The 18,754-nt window shown below is 40.7% G+C and overlaps 1 protein-coding gene across 3 annotated transcripts in view; it reads left to right on the forward strand.

Annotated features, from left to right (window-relative positions):
* The window catches only part of LOC138744435 (kinesin-like protein KIF20B), a 262,166-nt gene that overhangs the window by 171,504 nt on the left and 71,908 nt on the right, over positions 1-18,754 (forward strand). For 2 of the 3 annotated variants that reach the window (XR_011345530.1, XR_011345534.1), the window contains one exon: positions 10,705-11,698. The exons of the other annotated variant lie outside the window; for it this stretch is intronic. The gene's annotated coding sequence lies outside the window, so the exon portion shown is untranslated. Of the gene's footprint in view, positions 1-10,704; positions 11,699-18,754 lie in introns of those variants that run through there. 3 annotated transcript variants of the gene reach the window in all.

Below are 18,754 nucleotides of genomic sequence, written 5' to 3' on the forward strand. Positions count from 1 at the left end.
TTCTTCTTTTCTTTTCTTTGGCTTGGCTTCACAGATGAAGATTTATGGAGGGGTTTGTCAACGTCTGCTGCAGGCTCATTGCTGACTGACAAGTCCAATGCGGGACAAGCAGGCACGGTTGCAGCGGTTGCAAGGGAAAATTGGTGGGTTGGGGTTGGGTGTTGGGTTTTTCCTCCTTTGTCTTTTGTCAGTGAGGTTGGCTCTGCGGTCTTCTTCAAAGGAGGTTGCTGCCCGCCAAAGTGTGAGGCGCCAAGATGCACGGTTGGAGGCGATATCAGCCCACTGGCTAGGATTCTCCTTAATAGACTAATACCTAGTGTCGCCGAAAATGTCCTCCCAGAATCACAGTGTGGCTTTCACGCAAATAGAGGAACTACTGACATGGTCTTTGCCCTCAGACAGCTCCAAGAAAAGTGCAGAGAACAAAACAAAGGATTCTACATCACCTTTGTTGACCTCACCAAAGCCTTTGACACCGTGAGCAGGAAAGGGCTTTGGCAAATACTAGAGTGCCTTGGATGCCCCCCCAAGTTTCTCAACATGGTTATCCAACTGCACGAAAACCAACAAGGTCGGGTCAGATACAGGAATGAGCTTTCCAAACCCTTCTCCATTGACAACAGCGTGAAGCAAGGCTGCGTCCTCGCACCAACCCTCTTTACTATCTTCTTCAGCATGATGCTGAAACAAGCCAATAAAGACCTCAACACTGAAGACAGTGTTCACATCCGGTATCGCACGGATGGCAGTCTCTTCAATCTGAGGCGCCTGCAAGCTCACACCAAGACACAAGAGCAACTTGTCCGTGAACTACTCTTTGCAGCCGATGCCGCTTTAGTTGCCCATTCAGAGCCAGCTCTCCAGCGCATGACATCCTGTTTTGCGGAAACTGCCAAAATGTTTGGCCTGGAAGTCAGCCTGAAGAAAACTGATGTCCTCCATCAGCCAGCTCCCCACCATGACCACCAGCCCCCCAACATCTCCATCGGGCACACAAAACTCAAAACGGTCAACCAGTTTACCTACCTCGGCTGCACCATTTCAGATATATATCTATATATAATAGATATATATCTATAGATATATATATTTGTGTGTGTGTATACATATATATATATATATATATATATATATACACACACACAAATATATATATCTATATATATATAGATAGATAGATAGATAGATATCTCTATATATGTATCTGCTGGAGGGCTTCTGATTTTCTTCCCCCAGTAGCCTTGTTTTAGATCCAGAGATCCCAGTACCTACAGCCTCTTGTATCTCTGGTCTAACTGCTGGTTCTTGTGACAAAACAAAATGTCAAAGAATGAAGTGCAGAATTTGTTTTTCTTCCTGAGATCTCATGTTTTTTTTTTCTTAAATCATGAAAGTCTGATATTTGGACCAATTTCTTCTGATGTTTAAAACTGGTACTAAATTGTGCAGTTATAGAAGCATATCCCTAATGTTACTGACATTTATAGACTTGTATTATATGGAGTTCCCTTGTTTGAATATTATTTGGCAAGTATTACTAACTTACATTTCTCCAGACTAATAACAAAACTAATAATTTCTAGTTTATTATGGTTTGACTGGAACTCTATGAAGAGATGGTTTCAAATGAAATATTGGATGTTTTGAGTACAGAACCAAGAATGAACTGAGCTAGACATCTAATGTCTAGAGATAGAAATGTCAGTCAGGAAAGAGATAGGAACTGACCTGTTTCTCTGAGCAGGTCTGTAGTAGGCATTGCTGTGCAGCCTTATAAAATGGTTTCCAAATGCATGAACTTTACACGGTGCTACTGCAGACACCATGAGAACCAAGAGGGGGTTGACACAAGAACACAATTTGAAAAGTAAAACCCAGGTTTTCATCAAAAGCAATGGGGAAATATCATGCATATCTCACCTCTTGTTCATTCACACATTGCATACTTGATGACAGATATTCCTCAATCATATACCTGGTGAGAAAGCTTGTTGCATTGATATCTTCAGGCATCAGTTTCCATCAAGCCTGGACCAAGGCTGCAAATAACTCCTCTATCGTTAACTGAAGGATCTAGACTCAATGCAATTTTCCTACCACTCCAATGGTTCCACAGCAGATGCAATCTCACTGGCTCTCCCCTCAGCTCTGGATCACCTAGACAACAGCAACACATACATCAGGCTACTCTTCATCGGCGACAGCTTAGCTTTTAACATAATCATATCCTCAGTGCTGGTCAACAAGCTTCAAAACCTGGGCTTCTGCACCCTCCTCTGCAGTAGGACCCTCAACTTCCTCATCGGAAGATCACAGTCAGTATGAATTGGAAACAACATCTCCTCCTCACTGATAATCAAATCAAGCACACCTCAAGGATGAGCATGATCTCCTCGCTCTACATCCACGACTGTGCCGCTAGGCACAATTCAAATGGCGTCTACAAATCTGTTGATAACACCATGGCTGTTGTAGAATCACAGACGGCAATGAGGAAAGGTACGGGAGGGAGATAGATTGGCTAGTTGAGTGGTATCTCCACAACTTTGCATTCAATCTTAGCAAAACCAAGGAGATAATTGTAGACTTCAGGAGGGGGTGTTCAGGAGATCAACCAGTCCTCATTAAGGGGTTATTAATGGAAAGGGTTAAGAACTTCAAATTCCTGGGTGTCAACACTTCTGAAGATCTGTCCTGGGGGCTCCGCGTCGACGTAATCAGGAAGAAGGCTCGAGGCTTGCCAGCAGGTATATTTCATGAGGAGTTTGAGGAAATTTGGTATGTCACCAAAGACTTGCAGGTATACTGAGGAGAGCATTCGAACTGGACTGGTATGGAGATGCCAATGCACAGGACAGGAAAAAAAATAGAGAATTGTGAACTCAGCTAGTGCCATCGTGGACACCAGTCTTCACTCTATTGAGGACATCTGTAAGAGGTGATGTCTTAAGAAAACAGCCTCTATCTTCAAGGACCCTCACTACCCAGACTATGCCTTCTTTACACTTACCATTGGCAGGAGCCTGAAGATGAACATTCAGCAGCTCAAGGACAGGTTCTTCCCACTGCCATTAGATTTCTGAATGGACAATGAACCACAGACACGACCTCGCTTTCTTTTATTTTGCACTAGTTTATTTTTAAATGTAATTTATAGCAATATTTCCACCTGTGATGCCGCCGCAGAACACCAAATTTCATAACATGTTCATGACAATAAATTCTAATTATGAATCTGATTTTGGAAAATCTCATTAACATCCGAACCCTGAACAACAACCTAATGGGATCTAGAGAACTACTACAAGCTGGTGTTCTTTCTGTGTAGCTCAAGACAACCTGCAAGGCAAAGTCCAAAAAAAAAAGTCAATAGTGTCCACTGGTTAAATTTCAGCAACAGGTCTGTTGTACATTTTGGGATCCCAAATATTGATTATTACACATTCTGGACTTGGGCAAATTGGAGATATATTTGCATACAAGAAGCATCTGTTTGGGAAGAAATCTGGTTGTGTGGACTCCATAGCACCATGTATGGAGATATTGAAATACGATTAGGATTTTGTCCATGCATGTCTGCAATGGAGACAAATGTAGGGTGCAGATTAAATCTATGACTACTATATCTTCTCCATTTACTTTCTGACCAGATGATGATATATGACTAATAACCATCAGAATTGCTAAAATTGATATTATATTGAATTATTTATTCTATTTCTAAATGTGTTCCACTTCATGGTTTGCTTCTTGCAGGATGTTAGCATTGAGCTCTGGCAGGTCAGATGAATAATGATAACTGGTGGAAACCATGTAGAAAATGATCACTTGTTCTGTTGTTGTGTATAAGTTTCCTCATCAATCTAAAGCTTGGCGAAGTCTGTCAGGAGGGAAGAATAACAGAGGGAACAAATGAGAGGAAGGACACTCTTCTTCAAAGATCTTCTCTGTGCATCCTCTGGGGACCTCCTGAATTAAATGTTAGAATTTCTGTAGCATCAGTGTACACTGCAGGTTGAACAGAGGGTCTGCTGTTGGGAGATAAAATGGAAACATTAGTCATTGTCAGCAAAGAGTAGTTAAGGTTTCTCTTTTATTGAAATTGAGTAAATCTTTGCCTTATTATTCATGAAAATGACAGAACAATAAAGAAAATCTTTTTCATATCAACTACAGTAATCTTTTATTCAATACTCTCTGTGCTAAAATCAGAATTGTTAATACATTATTTACAAACCTTTGAACCCATTTCACTAAATTTCCATAAGTGAACTTTTCCTGACTGGGTCAACAATTTGATGTTCAATTGAACAGAATGTTATCAAACGTGCATTGACCTTGCCTCATTTTGCTGTGAATTATATTGCTTCATAGAGACTTAAAATTGTAAAACATCGAAACAGGTTCCATCACCTCAATTTGTCCAGGATAGTCCTTTTTGCCTGCATTTGGTCCATATCCCTCTAACAAGGATGGGCAGCCTTTTAATTTTTAAGACATACAGCATGGTAACAGGCCATGTCAGCATATGAGTACATATCGGGGGTGTAGGTTAATTGGGCGGCATGGACTCAAAGGCCAAAATTACCTGATTCCTTGCTGTATGCCTAAATTAAAAATTGAAGATTGCTCACCCCTGAACCCTTCTGATCCACACACCTGCCTAAATGTCCTTTAAATGTTACAATGGTCTCTGCTTCTACGATGTCGTCTGGCAGCTCATTCATTCCATTTATCCACCACCCTTTGTGGGAAAAATCATTACACTACAATTTGGCTGATCTACAATCTCTTCATCTGACTAATCAAGACTTCTTCTACAACACCTTCACAAACCAATGGCCTCCTCTTCCTGAAGGGATAAAGGAGCAAGGTCTGCAGAAAGATCTATAACGGGAACAAATAGAAAAAGATCACAGAACATAAGTGAGAACAGCAATTGTCGAGTGCAATTTTAACCTATCTTACTGAGACACTTAGCAAGTGTTTTGTCAACATGAGTTTAAGTCTTAGCCTTCTGCATATCTTTTCAAATAAATTAAATATATTGTTCATTTCCCAAGCATGAGGTTTTGTAGTTAAAGCAAATTTGTGTAATTAAAGAGTTGATGGAAAGTGTTGTTTATCTCTTTTCATTTGTATTTGTGCTCAAATTCAGCTCAGGGAGACAGGATAAAATAAAACTCCAGCTGTTGGGAAAGATGAATGGTTTAGCTTTTGGCTCTGGGTTGGTTTTACATGTTCATTTAAAAAATTGAGTTCTGCTCATTGGTCTGAGTTACATGCCTCTTTTAAAATCATTATGGCTCCATTTCCCACTCTGTTTAAACACATCAAACCCCTATTTCTAGGGTTTCCTGCATCAAGAACTTCCTTTAAATGTGAACTCCCCCCCCCCCCCCCCCCCCGCAGTTAACTTAATCCTTAAGCTCGCCTGTTTATTACTTTTCCCTTAAACACACTGGGACCCTGTTAATCACATTCCCTTTAAATTCACTGGCCCTGTTTACCAGGCCCCCTTTAAACTCAATGGAGCCATGTTTCCAACGCTGCCTTTAAACATAGCACAGCCTGATTTCCTGTTTGCCTTTTAAATACAGTGAAACCCTGTTTACTAAACTTCCCTAAAAATCTGAAAAATCTATTATATCACTGCTTGTACCGTCAAAACAAAAGTGTGTGGAAGTATCAATGGGAGAAGAGTCCAATGGTTTGAAAAATCTGATAGTCCAGTGCTTCTAAAGTGCAAAGGGTGCCAAGATTAATTTTTATTTCCTGTACTGGAACATAAACTGAGACTACAAACAAAATGGAGGAACAAAAACATGGTTGGTTTAACGGTTAGCACAATGCCTTTACAGTCCTAGCGATCAGGCCTGGGGTTTGAATCCCACACTGTCTCTAAGGAGTTTGTACATTCTCCCTGTATCAGTGTGGGTTTTTTTCCAGGGGTTCCAGTTTTCTCCCACCGCTCAAAATATACAAAGGATGTAGGTTAACTAGGTGTAAATTGGGCAGCACAGACTCATGGGCTGAAATGTCTAAAAAAATTTTTACGACTGGGCACTCTCCAACAGGATGAAATCAATACTGACTACTTTGTCTTTCATTAACCCCCCCCCCCACTTTCCCCAACTCTGTCTTTTGCCCTTTTCTCGGTCATCATTCACACAGACAAAATCAATTCTCATCTCTCTCCTTATCATATCCAATTTAACCATTTGTTGGTCTGGACTCCTCCCCCAGCCAGCACTGTCTCTCCTCTGAGATTCTGTTTTTTGCTTATTCCTTGAAGCAGGGCTCAGGCCCAAAACATCAGAAATATATCTATCTCCTACGGACGCCGCAAGACCAGTTGAGTTCCTCCAGCATTTTGGGGTGTTGTTATTGAATTGTAATCAAGGTTGAGTAATAGACTGAGTTGGCACCTGCTTGACGTTCCACACGCTTTGTCGAAACTGAGTTACAAAACCAGAAAAGATTTGCTCCTTCAGTCTTGACATCTCATAGGACCATAAGACATTAGGGTAGAACTGTCCATTTAGTCTGTTGAGTTTGCTCCACCATTCAAAAAAATGGCTGATCTACTTTTCCTCTTTATTCTCCTGTGACATCCTTACTGCTCAAGAAATTATCAATCTCTGCTTAAGATATGACTTGGCTTTCACTGCCACCTGTGACAACAATTTCAACAGATTCATGACCCTCTGGTTGAAGAAATTTCTCCTCATCTTTTTTCTAAAGTAACTGACAGTGTGCCCTCTGGTCCTACACTCTCCCACGACTGGAAACATCTTCTCCACATCGGCTCTGTCGACCTTTTCAATATTTTGGTAGGTTTCAATGACTTTCACCCTCATCCTTCTAAACTCCAGTGGGTGTAGGCCCAGAGACATCATACACTCCTCGTACATTAACCCTCTCTTCTTTCTCCAGGATCATTCTTGTAAACCTCCCCTGGCCAACCCCCCCCCCCCCCAAAACTAGCACATCCCTTAGACATGGGACCCAAAACTGCTCACAATACTCCAAATGGAGTCTAAGTCAAGCCTCAGCATTATATTCTTGTCCTCTCAAAATGAATGCTAATGTTGCATTTTCCCTCCTTACTACTGACCTTTAGAGAATCCAGTATAAGGACTCTCAATTCCCTCTGAACCTCCAATTTTTGAATATTGCACACAGTTCTGATCGCCACACTATCGGAAGGACGTACAGAAGAGATTCACAAAGATTTGGCCTTGAGCAGAGAACTTTAGTTATGGGAAGAGATTAGATAAATTGCAACTCATATACGCCTGCTCTTCATCAACTACAGCTCAGCCTTCAATTACATTATTCCTTCAGTGCTGGTCAAGAAGCTAAAAACTGTGGGGCTCTGCACCCCACTTTGCAAATTGATTCTTGATTTTCTCATCATAAAACCACAGTCAGTATGAATTGGAAACAACATCTCCTCAATGATTATCAACACAGATGAATACTTAGCATACTCCCAACAAGGCATACTTAGCCCACTGCTCTACTCATTATATACCCGTGGCTGTGTGCCCAAGCACAACTCCAATGCTACCTACATGTTTGCCGATGATACCACAGTGGTTGGCAGAATCACAAATGGCAATGAGGAAGCATACAGGAGATAGATCAGCTTATTGAATGGTTTGATGACAGCAACCTTGCACTCAACGTCAGGAAAACCAAAGATATGATTGTGGACTTAAGGAGGAAGTCAGGGGAACATGATCCAGTCCTCATCGAGGGCTCAGTGGTGACAAGGTCAAGAACTTCAAATTCCTTGACATCAACATCCCCAAGGATCTATTCTGGAGCCTCCACATTGATGCAATCACAAAAAAGGCTCTCCAGCGGCTATACTTTGTGAGGTGTCGAAGGAGATTCTGTATTTGGCAGGTTACATCTCTGCCTTGTATGGAGGTGCCAACTGTCAGGACAAGGAAATACTCTAGACGGATGTTAATTTGGCCAGTGACATCATAGCACCAGACTCCACTCCATCGAGGACATATGAGGCAGTGTCTTAAAAAATAACAGCCTCTATCCACAAAGACCCCCACCCCCAGGCCACGTCCTCTTCACTCTGCCACCATCAGGGAAAAGGTACAAGAACCTAAAGACAAGTACTCAGCAGCACAAGGGCAGCTTCTTCCTCGCTACCATCAGATTCCTGAATCATCATTAAATCTTACTTTTCGTGCACTATTTTTTTATATTATTGTTGCAAGATGGTTCACATTATGAACATTTGCACCATAACGCTGCTGCAAAACAAGAATTTCATGACTTGTTCATGACAATAAATTCTGATTCTGATACTGATTCTGAAATTGAGTGTATTCCCTGCGGCAAAGAAGGCTGGTAGAAGTATATAAGAGGCAGAGATAGGGTAGCTAGACAGAATTTTTTTTTTCATATGACGAAATATCGAAAACAAGAGTGAGAAAAATAATTTTAAATGGGACCCGAGTGGTGCTATTTACACAGAGAGTGATTGATATCTAGAACACAAGAGGACATGAAAGAATTGGCTCCAAATTAGGCAAAGTATAGAAGGATATCAAGTCGTTTATTGTCAAGTTCGACCTGACAAAACAGCATTTTCTGGTCCTCTGTGCAAAACACGTGGACTCACAACCAGTCATTACACATACAGAAAACAGTACATATGCAGGACAAGTATTCATACATAGAAATAAATATTATTTCATAAATATGAAAGTCTTAGATGGTTAGTGTGAGCAGGTCCTTTGGTTGTTCAGCATTCTCACTGCCCTTGGGAAAAAGCTGTTCCTCAGCCTGGTGGTGCTGCCTCTGATACTCCTGTATCTCTTTCCCGATGGGAGCAGATAAAAGATGCTCTGTGGAGGGTGGAAGGGGATCTCGATGTTTTTGCGTGCACTGTTCAGACAATGATCCCGGTAGATCACATTGATGGGCGGGGGAATGGAGTCTGCATTGATCCCCTCTGCCACTCTATCGGTCCTCTGTTTTGACCTCTGATTAAATTCTCTGCACCAACCATACCACACTGTGACGCAGTCGGCCAGGACACTCTCGATAGAACTCCTGTAGAAGGTTGACATAATAGTGGCCGGTAGCCTTCCCTGCTTCAGTCTTCTCAGGAAGTGCATTCACTGTTGAGTGGCCACAATAGGTCACTAGTTGAGGAAACTCAAAGAATTCTCCACTACTGAGTTATTGAGGGCAGTTGTTCCTGGACATTCTGAAGTCCACAATCACCTTCATCGTCTTGAACACGTCGAGACTCAGGTTGTTACTCTTGTACCATATCACATCATTTTTCACCTGTTCTCTGTAGTGCGACTCATCATTGTTGCCGATGAGGACAACGACTGCTGCGACATCTGCAACTTGATGACCCTGTTGGCGATGCAGTCGTGGGCCAGTAGCGCGAACAGACACAGGCTGAGCACACGGCCTTGAGGTGCACCAGTACTCAGTGTGAAGGTTCTCGATGTTCTGCTACCAATCCTTTCTATTAGGAAGTACAGATTCCAGTTGCAGAGAGGAGTGTTGAGCACCAGCGAGGACAACTTCTCCACCACCCTCTGGGGAATGATCGTATTAAACACAGAGCTGAAGTCAAAGAACTGCAGCCTGGCGTATGAGGCATTGTTCTCTAGATGGGTCAGGACAGAGGGAAGGGTCAAGGTTAAGATATGGTCCTAATGCAGGCAAATAGGATTAGTAAAGATGGAAAGAATGATCATGTAGACTGAAGTGCCTATTTCTGTGCATTGCAACTCTATGTCACAAGAAATCTATGGCACTGGGTGATAGAAGTCAAAAAGTTGAAGAGGTACAGATCAAGCTGTTTGTAGTATTTTTACAAATATTCAACAGCCACATAATATACTGCTATCCAATTGAAACTATTGATGAGCTACACTTATTTAAAATGTTTATGTATATTTGCTAATTATAGTGTTAAGCGCCGTACATTACAAATGTAAATAATATGATTATATTTACTTAAGCACATATCTAATGTAAGCAAAAATCTAAAACATTCAATCATCAAAACATTTAATACTTTCCTTTTAGTTTCACAATTAAACCAACAATCATGAAACTTTTGCAGTTCATGTACATTTGGGGAATTAGAGGATCAGACCTTGTGGCCAACAACCGTGCCTGTTACCTTTTGCTCATTGACTTATCAGAAGTGTAACTATCCAGCGGCTTTTGACTAATGCATTGGAAAACATTGTCTGAGATCACAACTACAGCAGCAAATTGCATTACTTTTTCGGTATCAGGTCTGGTGGAGAATGGGTGTCTAATTTCTGGCAGCATGAAATGCACCTGACTAGTGCAGAAAACTTCAATCACAGCTAAAGGCTTGTGCTCACTTTCTTCGGCAGCTGTTTCCAGAGGGAGCAGCGGGAGGCAGTGGTGGGAGGGGGCGGGAGGGGGCGGGAGGGAGGATTGCAGGAAATTTACTGAGCCATCTAATGGTAAACAGAATGGGTCCTGAATAATACTTGTTCTTCAGTCGATGACACCTGGTATCTGATTATCCCTGTGTTTTTTTCTACTAAAGTTAAATAAGATTTTTAAAATTATTTTGTTTAAGATGTATACAATGTAAATGATCCATTTGTTTTTTGCAATGGCCCATTTCATATTATCATATTTCTTTCTCTCATTTGCATTATTGAGGTCATTGTGGATTCTACAGAATCAGCCCTCTACAACAAGGGGCCGGATTGTCTGATCCACTCTCAAGATTTCCAGCCTCAACCTTGGGGCTTGCCATCTGCTGACTCCATCCCAATGCTTTTCTCGCCTGTTTCGGCAGGAGGCTCAGCAAACCAAACCCATCTTGCTGCCAAACTGAAGGAATGACCCGTTGTGTAGTGAAAAAATGATTGTCACCAAGATAAAAACGCTTTCCAGATATGATGTAATGGTATTTCAATGATTTGAAAAGTGCTCGTTAGTCACGTGATCTCCTCCGAGCACATCGACATTTGCAAATTCTTTCACAAAATTAATAGCAGCATTGCTTTCCTGCGCTTTTGCCAGTCTTATACATGATACAGCAGCAATTTTTTAATGCTCATCTGCAATTTAGTTCAGGGCTTGCACATCCACCAAACCAAATGACCAGCATCGTGCAAAATGTCTGGCAAATTAAAAAAAATGTTTTCTATGCTGATAGTATAGAATAATAATGAACCACAGGAGTAAAACATAAAAGCCTGCAGACACCACGATTGAAGTAAAAACACAATGCTGGAGAAACTCAGCTGGTCAAATAGTGTACGTTAGATAGAAATTCAGCACGTCAAACGGTGCTGCGTAGGTTGCAAAGATAATAATATATAACTTACGTTTTGGGCTTGAGCCCTTCATCAAGGAAATGATGAACCATCCTTGTGCACAAACAAGTAGAGGTCATGAAATCACATCCTAGGTGCTTTTTTTAAATTGCTCAAGCAATTGAAGTTCAAAACAGATGTCAATTATAAAAATCTTATATACAATCATTTACAAATTCCACATCATAACTTGGAGACACCTTGATTATTTGTAATGTATTTTGATTTTGAATTGCCTTATCCCAAAAGAGTTGTGTTATTATCTGAAATTTTGGTTTGTGGAGCTAACATTGTATTGTGTGAATGCCTAATAAACTAATTTACTCTCTTCATATCTTTATTAGATTTAATTGTTTAAATTATAGAAGAGATACAGTCATTGGTGATAAAATGAACAGAACAGTTTCACAACCTGTTACTTACATCACACATATTAAAAATTACTCAAGATCAACAAGACTTGTAATTTGATTCCAGTTGTTTCAAAGACCCACTTCAAGAATGCCATAGAAATTAACAGCCTCAGTAGTTTGTGGGTTCATACAAGTGAACTTTACTCCAGCAGAACAAAAATAACAATTTAAATTAGTTTACACCTTCTCAGAGAAAGGAACTCTCGTTTCTACAAATAGCACATTTTCTCCATATATTTTTAGGGAAGTGATCTCTTGAATTGTTCCCTGCCTGTACTCAGTACAAAACAGATGTGTTGGCATAAATCAAAAACAACCTTTTATGAGCTCGTTATTATTAACCCATCTTTCCTGCAATCAACAGTGTATCACTGGAGGATTTGCTATTATTGAACAAATATTTGATAGCAAACTAAAGCAGAGAGGAAGAAATTGGTGAGGGGTTTTATGTGAATTGCTGGTGCTCCATCTTCAGAACTTCTGTTCCGAATTTGAATGGAAATGCGATCATGAGTGAGGACCATCCCACAATAGTTAACATGTTGAATTCCACCATTCTGTGTAGGTGGCCCACTCAACAGAAATAGGCCAAATTGGTAGTTGAATATGCTTGTTCCTAAGAGAGTGTCACACATTATAGATGCAGTGATTGTAGTTAAAACACAGAAATACTCAAAAACTCAAGCAGTCTCGCAGTATTCATTGGAGGTAAAAATGCATTACCGACATTACCTGAGCCCTTCATCAAGGTATGAGTGAAAAAAGGACTGTTCTTAAGCAATATTGGTCCGATATTTGTGCTGCCAAGTTTAGCTGCTTAAATGAATCTATGTCACAAAATGATTAATTCACAGGAACCATAATCCAAACACCAGGAAGAACATCATAACTTCAGACATTACAAGAGATCTCAATTCCATGTATATTTAATGCAGATTTTTGTGGGAGGAGAGCATGTTCAGCAGGGTGGAGTGAAAATAAATCTGGGTTACCTCAAAGGAGCCGCAGAAAATACATCATGGGGAGAATGGAATATTAGACATATTTTGTATGGCAAAAGACAAATGGACTGACCAGAAGAATAGTGAACAATGGTCCAATGCAGTGGTTTTCAAATTGCCCCCTAAACTCACATTCCACCTTAAGCAATTCCTAAGCCATAGGTGCTCTGTGATTAGTAAGAGATTGCTTAAGGTGGTATGCAAGTGGAAATAAAAAGTTTAAAACCACTGTTTTAATTGCAACGAATTGACTCGTTCTATGCATGATTTCATAGCTACAAATGACAAATTTTCTCAACCAAAATATTTCAGTAACAATTGGATCTAGAGCAGTGGTTCTCAACCTTCCCTTCCCACTCACATATCCCTTAATAATCACAGAACAGATGGCATAGAGATTGCTTAAAGTGGAATGTGAGTTTAGGGGGGTAATCTGAAAACCACTGGAATGGCAGTAATCCTTATGATTGCTGGAGACTATGGGCAGCTAAATAAGCCAATTCTATAGTTCTGATAGCCTGTATTTTAGGTTTATAAAGAAGCGGCTGCAAGAATAATGAATTGATTACTGATTATTTTCTAAATGTCCCTAGATCCTTGAATAGTCCCAGAACATTGGAAGAGCATAAATAATACTGGTTTTCAACAAAAATGTTTTTGGCAGCATCTCATCTCATTGTCCTCAATGGATGAGAAGTTGGTGCTTGTGATAGACTTGGCTGTATCTGCCATTTTCTGTAACTTTTATATTTCTATGCATTAGAGTTTCAAAACTAAGCTATGATAAAATTGGTCACTATACTTCCCATACTTTCTAAAGTTTGATAGAATGTTCAACAACATGCTGAATCTTTTCAAACTCTTTAGAAAGTTGGTGTGCCCTCTTCACAGATGCCTTGATGTGCTGGCTTCAGGAGGTCTCTGATACATGGACACCCAGGAACTTGAGGGTACCAACCCTTCCCACTTCTGTCCTGTCAATGAAGGCAGGTGTGTAGTCCTCACCTTTCCCTTCCCAAAGTCCACAATCAGCTCCTTGATCTCGATGATGAGCAAAAGGTTGTTGCTCAGACATCATGGATTGCTTAACAATGCTCTCTTGTTGATTACCAAAATGCTCCTGGTAGACTCATGTCTAGTGTCTCCCAAGTAGAGTGCCTTTAAATGGCTAAGGAGATTGCCTTCTAGTGAATGCCTACCAATTCTCCAATAGACTCACCAAGGTGATTGCCTATTAATGTTTCTGGCAAAATGCTGTTCAATGCCCCGATAGAATACCTGAGAACACTGCTTAATAATTGCCTCCCTAGTAGAAGTTAACTAATGCCTACCTGATAGACTGCTTCCAAATAGACTCCTACCAATGGTCCTTAGATTTCTTACTAATGCTCGAGTAAGGCCATTCTCTTTTTGAATATTCTATTTTTAATTTTCCAAGACATATAGATCATTATTACATACATCATATAAATAGTATTTTAAAATTATAGAGTCTCATAGGGTTGCCCAAATCCAAAACCCCTACCAACTGCTAATATAAAAAATATATCCAAAAAAGAAGGGGTGTTTGAGCTGCCTTCATTAATTAGTCCATATTTTGAACTTCAGGAATTCAACGTTTTTAACCTAACTATATTATTTAAACCTTTTCAGGGAAGTTAATGAGATCCTTAAGCCAATATGATTTATACAAGGTTGCCATATTTTAACAAGCACATCGCATTTCTTTCTAAGATTATGTTATCTTTTTCAGGAGGGCACAACTTTGCATTTCCATGTTCCAGCGAGTAATACGTAGGGGGGAGTCAGACTTCCCTGTAACAGCGATACGTCCTTTGGCTACCGCTAGTGCAGTCCTCACAAACTGTATTTGATATTTTGATAGTTTAGTGCCAATAACTATAAGATTGTTCAATAAATACAGTTCTGGTTCTAAAGGAAAGTCCACTTCTATAATTTTTTGTCAAAATTTCTGTCGTCATACCGAAAGGTATGAATGTATAAATGTTCTAACCTCTATACCACACCCAAAACAGTCCGGAATTTCAGATTTTAAACCCGTGTAATTTTTATGGTGAAAGGTATAATTGGTGCATAAAATTATATTGTACCAAGCTATATCTGACATTAACAAATTATGTCATTAACAGAGCACAACTTTGACCAATATTGTTCTTGAATCCTTTTCTCCAAGTCAGACTCCTATCTTTGAGTACAGCCATTCTCAATCTTTTTTGGTGATCACCCATTAGGACTCCACTCAAAGTGTATGGGATCCTGTCCCTTTGAAGCAGTCAAGTATAGTTAGTTTTTTTTGTTCTTCTACTATTTAAAAAAAAACAAAAGCTATTTATGAGCACAACAACTGCAGCTTGTGACTCCAGAACAAATAGACAAATAGGAACCAATTCTTATTGAACACAGAGAAAAGAAGTAAACATGAACATATATTTTACAAATTAATTTTAAAAAGATTCTTAGAGCACAATGATTTGTACACAACGAGACATTAGGAAACGTTAAGCATAAACTTGATGTCAGATTTATTGTCAGAGTACATACATGATATCACAAAAAATCCTGAGATTCCTTTTTCCTGTGGGCATGGCAGACAGTGTAAATCATGTAAACAAAGACTAAACACACTTACTGTGCAATACAGAAGGAACAAAAAGAAAACCAATAAAGTGCATAAGTAAGGGTCCTTAATTGAGTCTCTGATTGAGTTTGTTGTTGAGGAGTTTGATGGTGGAGGGGGAGCAGCTGTTCCTGATCCTGGTGGGCAAGTCTTGTGGCACCTTGACCTCTTTCCTGATGGCGGCAGCGAGAACAGAGCGTGTGCTGGGTGCTGTGTGTCTTTGATGACTGCTGCTGCTCTCCCTGTAAATGTACTCAATATTGGGGAAGATTTTGCCTGTGATGTGAAAAAGTTAATAAAAAGAACTAAAAAAAATCTTATAAAATGAAACTTTTAGTGAATTCCTTGAGCTTCATGTTCCAGACCAAGATTTTGTTATCAGGCTCCAAATTGGATGGTGATAGTTGAAGGTCACCTCTTGTTGTAATATCAAGTGTGTTTCTGGATTTTGTCAAGAAAACGACCTTGCTGAATGCACATTCAATTAAGTATGTTGAGGGAAAGACAATGAAAAATATTTCAGCCTACTCCCAAAGTTTCGAACATTTATTTGACAGATCACTCTTAACCCAAAAACTTTAAAAAATATCGATTGAGTTTACAGCATGCAATTTTATCACTGAAGATCAATCAAGCTTTCTTGAATTTCTGCATCAACATTGGTGGGCCATTCCTCAAATGGATCTAATATACAATGTGGGATATTGAGGTTTAACAGATCATTAAATCTTTGTGTATTTGCTTTAGGTGTTTCACATGAACACTAATGTTATTGTCATTCAGTGCCTCTGCATTTGTGTTCAGGTTTGGAACATGTAAAAATTCCTGACGTATGATATTGCTTCAATAGCCTCCAACCTTGAAAAAAAATGACATGTTGCTTGGAAACTATACAGCAAAGCCTTATATGTCTCATCCAGGGATGAGACATATAAGGCAATCGAACAACTGAAAAGTGGCAAAGCAGCAGGTATGGATGGAATCCCCCCAGAAGTCTGGAAGGCTGGCGGCAAAACTCTGCATGCCAAACTGCATGAGTTTTTCAAGCTTTGTTGGGACCAAGGTAAACTGCCTCAGGATCTTCGTGATGCCACCATCATCACCCTGTACAAAAACAAAGGCGAGAAATCAGACTGCTCAAACTACAGGGGAATCACGTTGCTCTCCATTGCAGGCAAAATCTTTGCTAGGATTCTACTAAATAGAATAATACCTAGTGTCGCCGAGAATATTCTCCCAGAATCACAGTGCGGCTTTCGCGCAAACAGAGGAACCACTGACATGGTCTTTGCCCTCAGAAAGCTCCAAGAAAAGTGCAGAGAACAAAACAAAGGACTCTACATCACCTTTGTTGACCTCACCAAAGCCTTCGACACCGTGAGCAGGAAAGGGCTTTGGCAAATACTAGAGCGTATCGGATGTCCCCCAAAGTTCCTCAACATGATTATCCAACTGCACGAAAACCAACAAGGTTGGGTCAGATACAGCAATGAGTTCTCTGAACCCTTCTCCATTAACAATGGCGTGAAGCAAGGCTGTGTTCTCGCACCAACCCTCTTTTCAGTCTTCTTCAGCATGATGCTGAACCAAGCCATGAAAGACCCCAACAATGAAGACGCTGTTTACATCCGGTACCGCACGGATGGCAGTCTCTTCAATCTGAGGCGCCTGCAAGCTCACACCAAGACACAAGAGAAACTTGTCCGTGAACTACTCTTTGCAGATGATGCCGCTTTAGTTGCCCATTCAGAGCCAGCTCTTCAGCGCTTGACGTCCTGCTTTGCAGAAACTGCCAAAATGTTTGGCCTGGAAGTCAGCCAGAAGAAAACTGAGGTCCTCCATCAGCCAGCTCCCCACCATGACTACCAGCCCCCCCACATCTCCATCGGGCACACAAAACTCAAAACGGTCAACCAGTTTACCTATCTCGGCTGCACCATTTCATCAGATGCAAGGATCGACAATGAGATAGACTCGCCAAGGCAAATAGCGCCTTTGGAAGACTACACAAAAGAGTCTGGAAAAACAACCAACTGAAAAACCTCACAAAGATAAGCGTATACAGAGCCGTTGTCATACCCACACTCCTGTTCGGCTCCGAATCATGGGTCCTCTACCGGCACCACCTACGGCTCCTAGAACGCTTCCACCAGCGTTGTCTCCGCTCCATCCTCAACATCCATTGGAGCGCTTACACCCCTAACGTCGAAGTACTCGAGATGGCAGAGGTCGACAGCATCGAGTCCACGCTGCTGAAGATCCAGCTGCGCTGGATGGGTCACGTCTCCAGAATGGAGGACCATCGCCTTCCCAAGATCGTGTTATATGGCGAGCTCTCCACTGGCCACCGTGACAGAGGTGCACCAAAGAAAAGGTACAAGGACTGCCTAAAGAAATCTGTTGGTGGCTGCCACATTGACCACCGCCAGTGGGCTGATAACGCCTCAAACCGTGCATCTTGGCGCCTCACAGTTTGGCGGGCAGCAACCTCCTTTGAAGAAGACCGCAGAGCCCACCTCACTGACAAAAGGCAAAGGAGGAAAAACCCAACACCCAACCCCAACCAACCAATTTTCCCTTGCAACCGCTGCAATCGTGTCTGCCTGTCCCGCATCGAGCCTGCAGCTGACGTGGACTTTTTACCCCCTCCATAAATCTTCGTCCGCGAAGCCAAGCCAAAGAATACAGCAAAGCCTAGCAAAGTCATACTAAAAATATTTAATTTGTTCAGTTTCAATGCCCTCCTATACACCTTGGGTTCCCCCCCATTCAGTTCAAGGTCCCCCTTAAATATGCTGTGGCTCCCAGGAAGGGCCCTATGAACCCCATTGAGAATGGCTGCTCTTGTAGACTGCCTACTAATGCATTTTTTTTTAAATAATTTTTTTTAAAAATTTTCACAATGTGAATCATATCAATCAAAATACATACAAACATTTCCCTCTTAAATATACACAGTGGCATTTTCTCCCTTTTTTCTCCCCTACCTACCTTCCCTCCCCCCTTCTCAACCCCTCCAAACCCATTAAACATTCAACATATACAATAAAACCATTAAACAATGTCATCACACAATGAAAATAAACAAGAAAATTGTGTCATCTACTTTTACACTCTGGATCAAGTCATTTTGTCTTATCATTTTAGGGGGTGGAGATCCGAGGCAAGCTCTCTCTGTTATGATCCATGTACGGTTCCCAAATTTGTTCAGATAATGTGACTTTATTTTTTTAAATTACATGTTATTTTTTCCAATGGAATACATTTATTCATTTCTATGTACCATAGCTGTACTCTTAGGCTCTCTTCTGATTTCCAAGTTGGCATTATACATTT

The sequence above is a fragment of the Narcine bancroftii genome, chromosome 10 (assembly GCF_036971445.1).
Source record: "Narcine bancroftii isolate sNarBan1 chromosome 10, sNarBan1.hap1, whole genome shotgun sequence".
NCBI lineage: Eukaryota > Metazoa > Chordata > Chondrichthyes > Torpediniformes > Narcinidae > Narcine > Narcine bancroftii.